Source organism: Hyla sarda, chromosome 1 (genome assembly GCF_029499605.1).
Source record: "Hyla sarda isolate aHylSar1 chromosome 1, aHylSar1.hap1, whole genome shotgun sequence".
NCBI classification, from domain to species: Eukaryota; Metazoa; Chordata; class Amphibia; order Anura; family Hylidae; genus Hyla; species Hyla sarda.
In genome coordinates, this window is record NC_079189.1 from 206126377 (window position 1) to 206144867 (window position 18491).

General features: G+C 39.7%; 1 protein-coding gene across 3 annotated transcripts in view; it reads right to left on the reverse strand.

Annotated features, from left to right (window-relative positions):
* CCSER1 (coiled-coil serine rich protein 1) overlaps window positions 1–18491 on the reverse strand; it is a 966927-nt gene that overhangs the window by 158595 nt on the left and 789841 nt on the right. The window lies entirely within an intron of this gene.

Below are 18491 nucleotides of genomic sequence, written 5' to 3' on the forward strand. Positions count from 1 at the left end.
GAACTCTTGAATGTATTAGCCTGAAGATCCCTTACAGTAGCATCCCCTCCCAAACTTTACTCAATCTGGACAAAAGACTAGCATCATGTAAATGAGAAAAATTGGGCCATTCCTCCCTGAAAAAATGTTTTAGATTATCAATAGTTATGGGGCACTTTGCATGAACAGCGCTGTTCAGGACTTGACACAGCACATCCCTAGTTCTCACATCTCTTTCTACCATCCAGTACATGCTATATATTCTGCCAATGATCTAAAACTAACATCTTCCATAATCTGACCCTTTTACATCCATCTCCAAGACTTTGCTTGTCGTGACTCAATTCTTTGGAATGCAATACCCCGAAACCCTCAGACTTATATACAACATCCATAGTTTAAATGGGCCCTAAAAACACATCTGTTAAGGCAGGCAACTGTATAAATAAAGCACTTTTTGCCTTTTATGTCATGTCTATCTTCTTATAAACTGTAAAGTCTTGGGAGCAGGGCCCTCCCTCCAATTTGTGAATAATAAGCTAATAATAAGTAATTCTGTAATAACTGATTTTTGTCTGTGTATGTAGACTTAAAGGGGTACTCTGCCCCTACACATCTTATCCCCTATCCAAAGGATAAGGGATAAGATGTCAGATTGCTGCGGTCCCGCTGCTGGGGACCCACGGGATCCCCGCTGCGGCAATGCGATATCATTACAGCACAGAGCGAGTTCGCTCTGCACGTAATGACGGGCAATACAGGGGCTGGAGCATCGTTATGTCATGGCTCCGCCCCTCATGACGTCACGGCCTGCCCCTTTCAATACAAGTCTATGGGAGGGGGCGTGGTGGTCGTATGGGAGGGGGCGTGATGTCACGAGTGGTGGAGCCATGACGTCACGCTGCTCCATCCCCTGTATCGCCCGTCATTACACACAGAGCGAACTCGCTCTGTGCTGTAATGATAGCACAGTGCCGCAGTAGGGATCCGGGGGCTCCCCAGCAGCGGGACTGAGGCGATCTAACATCTTATCCCCTATCCTTTGAATAGGGGATAAGATGTCTAGGGGGGGAGTACCCCTTTAAAATTGTAAAGTGCTGTGAAATGTGTTGGTGCTAAATAAATAAATAACTAAACAATAGTATTATAACTATTATTATTTCCTCATTCTGTATTTACTTGTGTCTGCCACCATCAAAGATAACAGTCTGGGAGCTACAGTACAAATCTAACACAGTTGAGCAAAATATTACTGAAATAAGCAAATAAACACTTAGCATGTTAATATATAGATTTATAGGTAATATCACGTCTAAAGCAAAGCACTAATTTATATTGCTATAATTTCTGAAAAAAACTGTGTGTACTTTTTCATGAATTACTTCTAAATCCTTTAACATTATAAAGCAAAAAACATCCTAAATTCCTATATCAGTCAAAGCAGTTCCCAGCAGAAGAGTTGTAGTGGGTCCATTCTTTCAATGCTTAGTAAAAGTAATGATTTGGGTGCTGAAGCCAAGAGGATTTACTCTGTCATGCTGATTAAATTGTCATTGAGCTGTGAAAGACGAACATGACAAATTAATGTTTTCTATTACATTTTACTTGGGTCCCCTACCTGGAACAGTGATAGAAACCAGCATGTAGAGCAAGAAAATGTAATTTGCATTAGACATACATAAACAAATAGAATCATGTCCAAATCTACTTAGATTTAAAAAAAAATCATAATAAGCATGACTCACACTTTTCATGTTACTACATGTGATAATCTATATTATACGATTAGCTAGAAAATACTATAGCATAGTTATTTTAGTATTTTCTTTAAAGGCAGTCTGTCAGTTCTATATTATACTCAGAGCTTAAAGGAACATGAAAAAAAATCCATAATAACATTTAGCCACAGAGCTAACTAACTGCCAAAAGTAGGTTAAGGCAGTGGAGAACCCCTTTAAGTGTCAAGTGTAGAACTGCTGCATGCATACCTTCTCCCTCATACCTTCCCAACTTGATTGATTTATGTACAGGGCTTACCTTTTTGCATTGAGCCCTGGCTGTTAACCAGCCAAGGCATGGGGGTAGGGGAGGGAGAAGACAAGCACGCTGCATCTCAACACCATCTCCTTGATACATCTCAACACCATCTCCTTGATACCTAAGCTCTGAACATAATATAGAGCTGACAGATTTCTTGTAAGTTATTTGCTGTACACAAATAGGTTCTATAATGTCAAAAGCAGTCATTTATTTACTGACATGAAATATTCTGGATAGCATTTTTTTCTGACTGAACAAAATCTTCATTTTTTTTACATCCTGATTCCTGTTCTAAAGATTTCACAAGTGTTTTTAGGAGAACTATGCTTAACCGCTGAGCGCACTTCATACCTGGTGGGTCCCGGTTGCTATCAGCAACTGGGACCCGCAGCTAATACCGGACATTGCTGATCGGGCTGATGTCCAGTATTAACCCTTTAGACGCCACGATCAAAGTTGATTGCGGCATCTAAATCGGGAGAAAAGACTTGCCAGTTAGCTCAATGGGCTGTTTGGGACCGCAGCAGTGAAATTTCTCCTCGCTGTCCAATCAGTGTTCTATTGATCCAAGCCTGCTATGCAGGCTGGAGCAGGAGAGCTCCAATAACACTGATAAATGCTATGCTATGGCATAGCATTGAACAGTGTATGCAATTAAAAGATTGCATGTTATAGCCCCCTATGGGGGCTAAAAAAAAAAAGGTAAAGAGTGTAAAAGAAAAAGTTAATGAATGTGAATAAGCCCCTCCACTAATAACAGTTTAAATCACCCCCCTTTACCCATTTTTTAAATAAAATAATGTAATAAAAATAACCATATGCGGTACCGCCACATGCGTAAATGTCCAAACTATTAAAATATATTGTTAATTAAACTACACGGTCAATGATGTACCCCCAAAAAAAATCCAAAGTCCAAAAATGTGTATTTTGTCACTTTGTATACCTTAAAAAATTTATAAAAAGCAATCAAAAAGTTCTTCAAAACAAAAATGGTACAAACTTCAGATCACACTGCAAAAAATGAGCCCTCATACATCCCTGTATATGGAAAAATAAAAAAGTTATAGGGGTCAGAAGATGACAATTTTACACATACTAATTTTGGTGCATGTAGTTATAATTATTTTTAAATAGTAAAATAAAATAAAACCTTTATAAATTAGGCATCCTTATAACCATATAGATCTACAGAATAAAGATATGGTGTCCTTTTTACCAAAAAGTGCACTGCATAGAATCAGAAGTCCCCAAAATGCATTTTCTTTCTAATTTTGCCCTACAAATATTTTGTTTCTGGTTTCACCATAAATCTTGTGGTGAAATGACTGATGTCATTACAAAGTACAATTGGTGGCGCAAAAAAGAAACAATCATGTGGGTCTGTAGGTGCAATATTGAAAGTGTTCTGATTTTTGGAAGGTGAGGTGGAAAATACCAAAGCACAAAAATGAAAAACCTATGGTCCTTAAGGGGTTAATAGTCAAGAACTAAAGGAATCAGGATCTGAAAAGTCAGCAATCCTGGACCTCTGGTTTATAAGTCTTGGCAATAAGGGGTATTGGAAGATATATAATTTTTTTGTGAGTTTAATAATTTTAAGAAACAATGCTACTCTTGCCCATGGGTTGTCCTTGGTATTGCACTGAAGAGCCATATACTGCTGTTAACCTATTAGAGATGCAGATAACAGATCTAATGCAATGAAAATGTCAGTGGCTGCAGGAGAACCCAGGAAAGAGCAAAGAGAAGTGACAAGGAGCAGCAGAGGCACTGTAATAGCTATTTAGCAATTTTGGGGAACATTTTAAGGTGCCTTTATTTTAGACTATGGCTTCCCATCCCCCATCAGCATTTATTCCTTGGGTTTTAGGTTACAGAGTATTCTATGTTGATAAATGTTTTCCTCTGTGCTGTTACCTGTTACATACAGATGCAGGAGAGTTAACGGTCATAGATGTGCTCATGCAGTAATATTAGGATGATTTTTTTTTATATTATTGTTTTCTTTGAAGTTTGTCTATGGCTTGTTTGGAATATTTAGATAGTTTGATTGATATTGTGGCTTTGTAATTTAGGTTATCTTTGTTAAAAATATATTTTATTCTCTTGCAATTGTTGACATTATGTAGCTCAAAAAAAGGCTATAATCAGGGAAATTCTATTTTTGCTGAGGGTGCTCACCTTTGCATCGTTAAGTTGTGCTTGAAGGGTTTTTTAGCATACACCATGTTTGATCAGTGGAAGTCTGACACAGCTATTCAACAGATGAGAGTTGTACCGTTCTTGCCATAAAAATATAGGAGATAAGTGGAGTAGTGATGATACCTTTATTGGTTAAATGAGAGGGTGTAGACTGCAAGCTTTTAAGACCTTGATCAGACATGTTCCAAATTAATGTGAAAATAAAATCTCTCTTGAAGATCACCTGTCATCAAACCATTTTTTCCAAACTAACTCAGATTATATTTCCTAACCACTCTTAACACCCTTTCTGCCCTTTAAAATTTTTTCCAATCTTTAAAAAGCTCTCTATCATACCTTTCCCCTTGCTCACATTGTGTGAGCTCCCAGCAGGAGAAAGTGGGTGTTCTCCAGCAGGTCTGCTGCCAGGCCAAAATAACTGTTTGACTTGCGGCAGGGAACAGAAAAGAGCCACATAGTGTCCATTTTTTCAATCACATTAAAAACATAAAAGGTTGAGAATTAAGCACAGTGTCTTCTAAATAAATATATTAAAAGTTTAGTTTGGTGACAGGTACAAATGGGGGAACAGATATGATCAGCCTGGTGTAGGGCAGTTCTTTGATCAGTCAGAGTTGGCACATTCAGTGCATTGCATCTCTTTTGAGTAAATTTATAACATGCATCACTACTCCAGCTGTTCATCAGAAAGAAGAGCCAATGTTTATCTATTCCGGTTACCTTTTTTTGAAAAAATAAAAAAATAAAACTTTAAAAGAAATTGAAGAACTGAACAAAAATGGTAAATGCATTGTATGTTTATATCTGAATAGTAGAACAACAAGTGCAGTAAGCAGGTGTGGCTTGTTATACATTGGTGGCAAGCAATGTGGCATCCCATTCAGCGAAAATAAACTGTCACTTTGCTTCCACTATTTTGCCTTTTACATTCATATGATTGGAAAAATATTTACTAACAAAAAACAAAAAACAAGCATCTACAGATTTTAATAATTGCCCATTTCGAAAGGCCATGAGTAGAGTGCTGACAAGTCTGAACAGACATCCAGCCAATAGACTCAATGCAGGAAAGTGACTAGATTAATGGTCTCATTATAATTCATTAAAGAGTAGTGAGAGGATGGATGCCGGCTTTAATTAGTTTTATTACTGCAGGAAAATGTTTCATAAACCAGGCTCATCGCTATGCATGCTTGGAAAACAGAAGAGCCGTAATCACACTTGATGAGGAGGCTTTCATTAGGAAGCATGGCTAAGGGCAACCATCACGGACAAGAGGATATTGAAAAGATGGACATGTCAGTGCATCACACACTAAATTGTCATCTCAAGTGCTGTAATTTTATTATGAAAAATTGCAGGGATAGTTACAGTGGTTAGTTCAGCAGAAGCGCTGATGAAGCACAAACTGTAAAATTCTCTGCAATATCAGCTTGGGTAAAATGTACATTTACCGTAACACAGTATAGTAGTAATATATATATATATATATATATAATAAACAGATAGATAATAGATAGATAGCTAGATAGATAGATAGACCCTAATATGGGACTGAGGAGTTGTGGTGGAAATATAAAAATATTTTTAAAATGTAGGTATAATTTATTATGACAAGTGTATAAAAATAAAGTTCAAAGAGTTTATTTAATGTGTCTATTAAAATGACACTGTTATGAAAGATGGATCATAACAAAAATGGATAAATTAATGTGTGTGTGTGTGTGTGTATATGGTATGAACACACACAAAAGAGGGGCTCCTGCTCTCCTATATCTCTATAGCACACCCTCAGAATCAGCAGCATAGAGGACATTATAGAGCGGTTCTAGACAGCATAATACTATAAACATGTGCACTCTTTCTGAAGTCCATCTGTCCACTTCTAGCTCTCCCCAGCCACTTCCCCCCCTCTCCATCACATCCACTCTCCATGGATGTCTAGGGGCAGCATGTAATTTGATCTCTCAGTGAGCTGATACTCCATCTTGTATAGAGAGGATAGACTTCAATAGCTATTTAGAGTGAATCATTTATTTGGGTAGGGAGCAGGAAAAGAGCCTTATAAGGGGAAAAGTAGGCTTTTCTGCAAATGGAGTTGGCTGGTCGACTGCACAAAAGGCATCAACGGAGCCCCTCAGGCCCCACTTACTTTTATGGGGGTCTATCAGGTTTCTCGCCAGACCCCAATATACTGCATGCAATGTTTTTTGTTTTGTTATTTTATGGAAAAATGTAATGGAGACCTGAATGGAGCCTAAGATGCAGGTGTAAACCTAGCCTTAGAGAAACACTTACACAGTGCAAACCAATGTATACATATTCCTGCTTATTGCCAACCTATTGTATTTTGAAACATCAGTGTCTCAAATGTTTCCTATTATTAACCACAAACTTAACATATCCATGCCAGCACACTTAGTACAGTACAGTAAATATATAGCTCACACACTCTACTCAGTGGGGCTCAAGAGCTCATTTTACATAAATCCAAACCTGACTATATGAAGAACTACCGACACTTCAAACATAGTAAGAGGGAGAACATACAAACTGCATACATAACTTGCTTGCCGTTGCCTACCACTGTTCCACCATGTTGTCCTTCGCAATTTGCATTTAGAAATTATCAGTGTATCAGGGAAAATAACATCCACAAAATGAAATGTAAAACAAGCCCAATTTTCAGGCTAAAAGGCTTTATTTTATTTGTTAATAAAAGTAGCTTTGTGGGTCACATTAGTGTACCTCATCTGACCCTAGTAATTTGACAGAAAATAAGGCACATCAACCCTGACCTGAGTGTCTGGGGCAAGTGTCATATTTGCTGGGCTCTTCATTAAGCTCTAATATCACTTCTCATTAAACATGTAGATTTAATGCAAAGTAAGTGTTGAAAATGCAAACATTGACACCCGGATCCCTTTTCAACAATAAATATCAGTACAGGATAAGAATGATGACCATTAAACTTTGTATTTTGGCCTAGAATTCAAATTAGTATTCAAATTACCTCTTAAAAAGTACACTAAAATAAAGAGTCTGATTTGCATATACTGCTCTTTTAAATGTTACATTATTTGAATCGTGAAAATGCTGCCTTATAGAAGGAAACAGGTTATGGCTGAATTCTGCTTGACTAAAAAACAACACAATTCATAAAAAAAAAAAAAAAAAAAACATAAAAAATGCAAAATATTGAACAGAACAGAGAATACACATCTTTCCAGAAGAGCTAGTATTTTAATACTGACCTCTAGAGGAGTTCAAAGTAAATAACTGTTTTAAACAAATGGGCATTACTTTATATTTTCATCTCATAGTGAACTTTCAAGCCCTACAAAATTGCTACACCTAACAAAAATGTTTATAATTATTATTTTCTCACAGTTTTACAATAATGTTGCTTGCGAATATTCGCAATGCTAATTTTATTCGCGTATATCGCATATTCGCGAATTCGCTAATATTCACGAATATAGCAGTTTTTTTTTTTTTCACAGTACACATCACAGTGATCACCCCTCTCTGCTTCCAGCTTGTGTGGTGAAAGAAGGCTCTAATACTACTGAGACTGGCGTGCGAATTTTGCATATGCTAATTTTCGCATATGCAAATTTTCGTTTACGCTAATTGTGTATACGCGGATTTTCGCATAAGCGAATTTTCGCATACGCGAATTTTCGCATACGCGAAAATAAAACGCAAATATTACGAATATGCAAATTTAGCGAATATATGACAAATATTCGTCCATATATTCGCGAAATATCGCAAATTTGAATATGACCTAAGCCGCTCAACACTATTTTACAATAGAAAAATTACATGTAATGGTTCCACAGCTCATTTTATGCTGCAGAACCATCGGTGACCCGACCCATAGTGAGCCTCCAGCTGTTGTCCGAGCAACCGTGATACCTAAGTACAGTGCGCATACTTGCGGCGACTCGCAGGCCCTTGTGTGGCTACTTGGAGTGGCGGATTGCCAGTAGGCCAGGGGGCGGGGCAAGGCGGGGGGTTTTGGCAACAGCTGGAGGCACACTATGGGTCGGGTTACAGGCGGATCCCCAGCATAACATATGCTGCAGATCCATATGCTGTGACTCTACCCTAATGGTTTATTCCCACGTACAGTATCCTGCACAGATTTGATGCGCAGTATTTGTAACTACAGATTAGAAGCTGTGCTCAGTCATTTAGCCTTTGGCAATCTCCGACTCTGCCATAGAGTTGTATTGAGGGGGCGTGTCAGCCGCCACTTCATGCGGTGGTCAACACGACCCCTTCCCGCAGGCTTCCGGGGCCCCATACAGGAGATAGCAGAGGGCCCCAGTGGTCGGACCCCCCCCCCGCAATCTGAAACTTATCCCCTATTCATAGGATAGGGGATACGTTTTTCAGGACTGAACTACACCTTTAATATAGAAAATGGCCCCTGCAAATCCCACCCCTAGGGGTCCTCATACCTACTGGGACACTAACCAGTTGTGCAGCAACATCAAGCTTCCCCATGAGTCATGGACAAGAGATGACTCACGGACAAGGCTGCATGAACAGAGACACAAATCACCTCCCACCACCACAAGGGAACCCCCTTCCCCTTCCCCTGAGAGGATTTCTAGCACTGTGAGCTAATATAATAAATAATTTTATAATAAATATAGGTGATAGAGGCATAAAAATTAGATGTACATGGTCAGGATTAGGTACCGAGTAACATATTATTATTATTTTGTGTGGGGATCTGACAGGTATGCTGCAAAAACTATATCTCATCTCAAGAGCATTTCTAGCAAATCTTTGATTATTCATTGTATAATAGAAATGTAAAGAAAAGCAATTACAAGCATTTATAGGCTTTATGGACAATCAAATAGTACCAAGCATTTAAAGAGACAAAGTAACTTATTGTCATTAAAGAAAAAGGAACCCTGTTTGCATCTATGAGAACATTAATATCCTACAAATGGGCTACATAAATAATTATATCAGCAGATCATTTTGTAGAAACCCTAGCCTTCAGCTTTTAAGATGCCCCCAAAAATGCTTTATGTCAGTCAGTAAGAGTTGGGTAGGTGTGGATATGGCCCACGATCTCCACGCCTATTCCCTGTATATCAGCGCTGGGACAACTGTGTGACTGACAGGCCCCTTATTCTTCTTACATGCAGGCGGCAAGTTTTCTACTGTAGAAGAAGACACAGTGCCCATTCTTCTGTCTTCCTAGAATGCACACATGTGGACAGTTTTCACAGCAAGCACTCTCTCTTTCTCTCTGCGAGCGCTTGCTCCCAATGGCCCTAGTGCGCAGCGTAAAGCAGCTAGCACCAGAGGAGAGAGCAAATGCTTACTGTGAAAACTGGCCGCCCGCATCGCATCACCGGTGTGCGCTCCAGGAAGTCAGGAGAACAGGCACTATGCGCTGGGACCTGTGTTTCAATCACACAGCGGTCCCAGTGCTTACCTACAGGGGATAGGCGTGGCGGCTGCGGGCCATAGCCACCCTTATCCGACTCTTGCTGACTGTCTTATTAAGCATTTTTTTTTCCTGATCAAAGCTGCTAGAAAGCAGCAAAAGTTGAGCTTAAATTGTAAATGTTAACAACTTTGTTATCCTTAGAATAGTTTAAGGGGGTACAAATTAGTGACAGTTACACTTTAATATACGCAATGTGCCTCAATGACATGTAGATTCAACTTGTAAGATGTGCACCCTATGTACATTAAAGGGAACCTGTCTTTTTATGCTGCTCAAACCATGAGGAGCACAGTACGGGTTGGGTATTTCAGAGAAATTCATAGTTTAAAATGTTGGGACCCAGATAACTAGTCCCGGGGCAGATCCCGATGGCTGCTCTCTATCCCTTGGGGGGGGATTCTCAAAAACAACAGTAATTTCTGTTCCAGCGATATTATTCACACTTTTTTTTTCTCCTCACATTTTCAACGGTCTCTTGTGCTGCTTTGAAAATATGAAAATATGTGAAAATTCTTTTCTGCACCACTTTTGGGTTTTTTTCGTTCCAAATTTTTTTTTAATTGCAGCCATAGTGGATTTTTTTTTGTGCCAAAATTATCGAGATGGGCGCCACAATTGGCAATTTTGGAACAAAATTGCTGATTTTTGCACCAAATTTTACATCCCAGAAAATTCTGGCGGAGACATCTGACGAAATATTGCATGGTTACTAGTGCCCAGACAAACGATAACTGTATAAATGAAACATTTCTGAGCTTAAATGTCAGTGCAGGTGCAGTGACCAAGAAAACAAAAAGAAAAAAATATATATTTTTTTATAATTGCTTAAAGGGGTATTCCGGGCAAAAACATCTTATCCCCTATCGAAAGGAATAAATGTGATTTCTACAAAAAGCTGATGTGAATTTTTTTATGTAAACTGGACTCTCACCCCTTTGAAAATATCATGTAAAGCAGACAACATATGTGGACATACTCACGTTTACAAAGTTGACGTCAACAGTGTAAACTGCGGCACAAAGCTCTTTGAAATGTGGTTGATGCTTTTTGCACCAAAATTTAGGTGCAAAATTCTTTGAGAATCTCCCCCCTTATGTCTAAGTTAAGCATCTCTTGCTATACACAGATGCTCACCTGAGTTGGTTATGCTCAGAGCATAACATCTAGAGCAGCATATCACTGAGTGGGTCAGCAGCCTTAGAGCACCGGATCCTCCAAAAGGGACAGCAAGCAGAAATGGATTGTAGTAGTTAAAGAAAAAATTCTCCAAACGTGGAACTTCTCCCCTAAAAGATTTTCTTTATTTCAACATCAAAGGTATAAAGGAAGGTGATGGCACTTTCAAGGTGTTTCTAGCTGATTAAGAGCTCGGTACGAGCTAGAAACACGTTGAAAGTGCCATCACCATCCTTAATGCAAAAATATTTTGGGAGAATTTTTTTCTTTAACTACTATAATCCATTTCTAGAAAAGGAATGACACAGTATAGAAAAGCAAGAAACACGTGGGTAACTTGAAACATAACTTTTCCATCTTAAAGAAGACTAACTCTTGGAATTTACATATGAGCACAATACTTGGTTCCAATATAGCTTTTACAATGCTCATAGGTTGAAGATGGTGTTTTTTTCTGTCTGAAATCGACAAGAACAGACAGTTCAGAGCAGGCGAATGAAGTATTAAAGGGGTTATCCACCATAAGGTGATTTTAGTACATACCTGGCAGACAGTAATGAACATGCTTTAGAAGAATATGTGCTTGTCTTGGGGCTATATGGCTATGTTGTGAGATTACCATAACACTGTGGTTATGTTTTTGTTAACTGGTATTTCCTGTTTGAGTTTCCTTCTTTGCCTACAAATCCCATAATTCAATTTTCCTCCCACACATCAGCCACCCCACCCACTGAAACATAAATGAGCTGCATCCATTCAAAAGACCTGTATTTTCCAATCAGGGTGTCTACAACTGTTGCAATAATACAATTAGTTGCAGATTGATCTCTCTCCCACCAAGCGATCGCTTCACCCATTGAAGCAGACAGGCTCTCTGTAATCAGCTGACTAGTGATGTCAGGTCTTAACATGGGAAAAACCTGAGACAACAGTGATTTTGTATGCTGTTAAAAATAAATATTGGAGCGAAAATCACAGAAGAATTACGAGAAAACTGTCACACACAGGTACAGACTCTATATTATGAACTACACTAACTTTACAGCCCCTGTAGCATAGTCAATTAAAAAAAATCCTGGAATACTCCTTTAGCTACCCCACTCATTTGCATTGGTCATAGAATGTTAATGTTTTTTTTTTTTTTTTAAAGGATTTAGGCACATAATCCAATCCTAAATACTCATGAAATCCTGAGCATGTGAAAATTGCAAAGGAAATGAGGGGAAAGCAATGGTGCAATATACTATCTCAAGACACAAAATACTATACTATCTATTGTGATATTGATCTAGACCATATGTACTGTTAAAAATGAAAGTTATCAAAGAATATAATGATGTTGGTTTTTGCCTTCATGCTATATAAATACATGTTCTAGGTTGCCAAAATACATAACCATGTTTTACTAAGATTGACTATAAGTGTCAACTGTTAATTTACAGTGTCTGTAGTAATCGCTCCATTCATTGTATGACATACCAGTCTTGTAAAATATAATTATACTATAATTCTTATAGAGGTAATATACATGATGTTTTCCAGCTGTTGTCGAATGAATCTACATTTTTATAAATTGACACTTAAAAAGCGGTTTACTTGTACATATGAGTACTGTAGCATTTCCTGATGCCAGTCAACACTGACTTGAATCTGTTTGTGTCACAGTGCAAATGTAAATGTGTCTAAAACAACATTAAAATATGCCAGCCTTAATATGCCACCAGCTTTGTGAATGACATGGGTACAAATGGAGCAGGTTTAAAGTGTAATTCCTGTCAAATCTGAAAATTTATATCATGCTAATTTTATATTTGCATTGTGTTCTCAGAATGTACTTCTAATATTAGTGTTCATGTTGTAATTACTTCATTGTAAACCGCAATCCTCTACCTAAATACAAATTGTAAAAAACAGAAGTTAAATTGTACCCAACAGCAACTTTATGTTGAAATTTTAGATTACTTATTGTGTTTTTCTAATCCAGACCTAAAGATGGTCCTAGTAGGTAGATAATCATACTACACTCCTGATGGTATGTGGTGCGCCATCAAGATCCCATCCTGTATCTTAGCAGACTCAAAGAGTACCTGTCACCAAATAAAACTTTTAATATAGTGTTCCTCAGCAGACACTTTCCCATTCACTTGCTTTTAAAATTATCACCATAAATATGTTTAAAATGTAATAGAAAAAAAGGCCACTAGGAGGCTCTGTTCTGTTCCCTGCTACAATTAATACAGTGAGTTTGGTCTCCCCTGGCCTGGCAGGAGACCAAACTCAGGAAGTGTTTCTCTGCACTGAGCTTGATTGACAGCTGCACAGAGCCTCACTGAAATGTGCTCAAAGCCTCACTGAAATGTGCTCAAAGAGCTTCACTGAAACATGCATAGAGCCTCACTGAAACATGCACAGAGCCTGAGGTCTTCTATTCATCACAGCACTGCAACGATGTGAGGGCGGAAGTGGTTCCTCAGCAGGCTTAAGTGATGTCATGATCAATTCCTGCTGGAAGATTGCACTATGTGAGCAAGAAGAATGGTATAATACAGATTTTTAAAGCTCTGAAATTTTTTAAGGGTGGGAAGGGTGTTAGGACTAGTTAGGGAACATAGCCTGAGGTAGTTTAGAATAGTTTATTTGGTGACAGGCACTTTTTAAGTATTAAGCAAACTTGTAACTGGGATATTCAATATTGTCAGTTCCCACAATATTTTAAGTTGATGTTTCAGTCAACGATCTTAATCAAATATTTGGATTGCTCTCTGAATATGAGTTGCCTCTTTCTCCTCACAAGACTGTCACTTTCCTCAGAGCATCATTGCTCCCTTCCTTTGACTCATTGCTAGCCTGCAATCCAAATGTTTGATGAAGGTCATTGAGCGAAAGCCCACTTTAAAATATTGTGGATTGCCAATAAAATCTCAAGCACTTATTGGAGTTCCAAGTCTATTTAAGTCTTAAAGGGGTACTCCGCTCCTAAACATCTTAGCCCCTATTCAAAGGATAGGGGATAAGATGTCTGATCGTAGGGGTCATCCAATCGCTTGGACATCCAATTACGGGGGTCCCCCCAGACATCCGGTGCACAGAGTGAACTTCTTTCCATGCCGGATAACTCGCGATGCCGAGGCTCGTGATGTCACGGTCAAGCCCCTCTCGTGACATCAGGGCCATGTCCCCTCAGTGCAAGTCTACAGGAGGGGGGCATGACTGCATAATCGTGGCACAGCTTTGATGTCTCTAGCCTCCTACGCTGCATCTGACGCTCTAAACGAATGCTGGGTGCCGCGGAGATCGCGGGGGCCTCAGCGGCAGGACCTCTGCGATCAGACATCTTATCCCCTATCCTTTGGATAAGATGTCTAGGGGTGGAGTACCCCTTTAAGACTATCATAGCCATTATGGTTACAAATGACCATGATTGGCATTTGCCACCTGGCAGGCCAGATAGGAAATGCTACAATTGCCACTAGGTGTCAGAACAGGCTAGAGAGTATATGACAATAATCTCTGAAAAGTTGACTGTAAGTAAGTAATACCATGGGGAGATGAAGAACTTGGGGACTGTTCAACAGCTCAATGTTGTAAATGTAGCAGTAAGAGAGAGTGGTGGTATGTTAACTAGAAACGCTCACGCACCAAGTTTGACTTTTAAGCTATATATATATATATATATATATATATATATATATATATATATTCTTGCCTTATTTATTTTGTAGGTAAGGTAATGAATAATATAAGCTGTTGTACACACAGATGTGGTAGAGTTAACAGTCACTAGATCAGCTCACACACAAAGTCTGACTGCTAACTTTGCTTCATCTATATTTTGACTGACTTTTTTACGTTAAGTAAACTAAATTCTATGACTTTTTCTATGCCACCAAATGTCAACGATAAAAAGGTTTTATAATGCCAAGAATGTCCTTGTGTCACCAGCCAATGTTAAAAGGCCACCTAAAGTTAAAAAAAAAAAAACTTCTGACACGTCATAACTCCCCTCTTAAGTGACTTTTTGACATGTTTTGAAGAGTTTGCTGGATTTTCCATACTTTGTGCAATTTCTTCTAAATTATGATCTTCCCTAAGAGTGCATCTTGGTATTGTGGCACTATGCAGCTCCGCTTGTGTACTTACAGTGCATAGAATGAGATATATTAATATGTGGGAAATTCAATGACAATTTTACCACAGTTTGTGTATGAGTGTCTGGTTAACCCTAATGTTTGAGCAAGGAATTGAACTGCTATTTAAGTATGGCACATTTTTCCTGTCAGTAGCATTTACTTAGAGGTGAGAAGGGCTATTTTTTTTTTTTAATAACCCTGACATTTTATATGACAAAATAATTGAAATCTCAGAATATTCTGTGAAGCAAAAGTGTCATGCCATCATCTAATTCCCTATATCTATGAGCATTAATACAGATTCAGTAAATGTAATACTTTACAGTACTTAGGGTCGTCTAAGGTAACTTGACACATATTGTGATACATTTTCTGTCAGAAACAAGATACCCTGATTAAAAAAATACAGTAGTATCATGGGAAGATGTACAATGGAGAATGTTCTACCTGACAGGCTGAGAACTTTTAAGGTTTTTATTCTAGAACAATCAAGTAAAATCAGAAATAACTATAAAGGCAAAATGTCATTTGTGGCTATATTGCTGTTCACTTATGTAGAAAATTAAGGTGAAAAATGGGTTTTCCACGTCACTTACTGTAAGTTTCTGCTTATATTGCAACCAACTGATAAATGTTGTTTTACACCAAAACATGGACATTCCCAAGCAGAGGTGTAACTTGTAGCTTCTGGTCCCCGATGCAAAATCTGCAATAGGGCCCTACGTGACAATTATAATACTGGTCTTTTTATAGGGAAAATTTGCTTTGGGGCCCCCTTAGGCACCAGGTCCCCGATGTGACTGCTACCTCTGGACTTCCTTTAGCTATGCTCTTGCTCCAAAGATATTAAATTATTGACCTATCAAGATAACATTTCAGGCAAAACTTCAATGTGAAGCATGTTTACATGTCTGAATAACAAAAAAACAATGGGGGAGATTTATCAAAACCTGTCCAGAGGAAAAGTTGCTGAGTTGCCCATAGCAACCAATCAGATTGCTTCTTTCATTTTTAACAAGGCCTCTGCAAAATGAAAGAAGCAATCTGATTGGTTGCTATGGGCAACTGGGCAACTTTTGCTTTGCACAGGTTTTGATAAATCTCCCCTAATGTTTTTCTTAGTTAACTCATGTACCGTTATTTATCCAAACTGAAACCACAAATTTTCAGATTTAATGTTCTTGGTATATCAGTGAGTTATTTTATTAAGAACAATGTATTCAGTGATACAGATGTGAAAGAGGCACAACTTCATAAGTAAGAAGAGTTGACATTCCTTATAGTTGGCAATCACTAGGGAATCTGCATGAGTCATATGGGAGCTCAATTTATGTGTATATTACTCATTTTTAAAGAAAAAGTTACGATACATACAACATTGTTGAAAAACTCACTCATCCATCCATCAAATTCAACCAGAGGATGGAAGTGTTGTGGATTAAAAAAAGAAAGTATTCATGTCTTTCTAGCCTCATGTGGGGATCAGACTGGGTCAACATTTAAGCAGCTAATATGAAAATATGAAACAGTTAACCCTCTTTTAAAGAGGACCTGTGGTCAGTTTAAAAAAAAGAAAAAAAAAAAACTTTTTTAGATTATCTTGCAGTCTTTGGTACCCAAATACAAAAGCTGTTTTTATTTTATTGCTGCACCCCTCTTCCCATTCCCAAGATGTAGGGATTTTCATATTTGGCTTTCTATCTGCACTTTTCCTATAAAAGTGAGTGTGAACTATGTTTCAAAAAGCGTGTGTAAATGCTAGCCCAAAGAGGGTGCAAATATGAGGCACCTGTGTTTGATTCAGTCTCCACAGTTCAAATTCATACCCCATGAACCTAGCATTCACACCCCTGAGTATAGCATTCACACCATCTGAGCCTTATTTACACTTCCTTAGCCCAGCATTCACATCCCTGAACACAGCATTTGCATCCCCTGAGCCTAGCATTCACACGCCTAAGTACAAATGAGGGAATCAAATCAGACTAAGTCAAATTTGTTCCAAATTTCATGAAAAATTCGATTTGGACCAAATCCAAACTTTGACTCGATTTGAAATAACAAATTTATTCATAAGTGACACTATGATTGTCCTGTATTATGTATACTGTAGATGGGAGCAGCTTTCTCCTCAGCTCGCATCTCTGCAATAGATAGGAGTGACTCAATCTATAGTCTATAGTGACTCAGTGTCCTCAACTGCCGGTACTACTGCTCCCAACATGGAGCACACTCTGCTCCATGCTGGGAGCTGTAGTACCTGCATTAGTAGATGTTACGCCGAGCGCTCCGGGTCCCCGCTCCTCCCCGGAGCGCTCGCAACATCCTCGCTACGGCAGCGCCCCGGTCAGATCCACTGACCGGGTGCGCTGCGATACCGCCTCCAGCCGGGATGCGATTCGCGATGCGGGTGGCGCCCGCTCGCGATGCGCACCCCGGCTTCCGTACCTGACTCGCTCTCCCTCGGTCCTGTCCCGGCGCGCGCGGCCCCGCTCCCTAGGGCGCGCACGCCGGGTCTCTGCGATTTAAAGGGCCACTGCGCCACTGATTGGCGCAGTGGTTCCAATTAGTGTCTTCACCTGTGCACTCCCTATGTATACCTCACTTCCCCTGCACTCCCTCGCCGGATCTTGTTGCCCTTGTGCCTAGTGAAAGCGTTCCCTTGTGTGTTCCTAGCCTGTGTTCCAGACCTCCTGCCGTTGCCCCTGACTACGATCCTTGCTGCCTGCCCCGACCTTCTGCTACGTCCGACCTTGCTTTTGTCTACTCCCTTGTACCGCGCCTATCTTCAGCAGTCAGAGAGGTTGAGCCGTTGCTAGTGGATACGACCTGGTTACTACCGCCGCAGCAAGACCATCCCGCTTTGCGGCGGGCTCTGGTGAACACCAGTAGTAACTTAGAACCGGTCCACTAGCACGGTCCACGCCAATCCCTCTCTGGCACAGAGGATCCACCTCCTGCCAGCCGGCATCGTGACAGTAAATCCGGCCATGGATCCCGCTGAAGTACCTCTGCCAGTTGTCGCCGACCTCACCACGGTGGTCGCCCAGCAGTCACAACAGATAGCACAACAAGGCCACCAGCTGTCTCAACTGACCGTGATGCTACAGCAGCTACTACCACAGCTTCAGCAATCATCTCCTCCACCAGCTCCTGCACCTCCTCCGCAGCGAGTGGCCGCTTCAGGCCTACGACTATCCTTGCCGGATAAATTTGATGGGGACTCTAAGTTTTGCCGTGGCTTTCTTTCACAATGTTCCCTGCACTTGGAGATGATGTCGGACCAGTTTCCTACTGAAAGGTCTAAGGTGGCTTTTGTAGTCAGCCTTCTGTCTGGAAAAGCTCTGTCATGGGCCACACCGCTCTGGGACCGCAATGACCCCGTCACTGCCTCTGTACACTCCTTCTTCTCGGAAATTCGTAGTGTCTTTGAGGAACCTGCCCGAGCCTCTTCTGTTGAGACTGCCCTGCTGAACCTG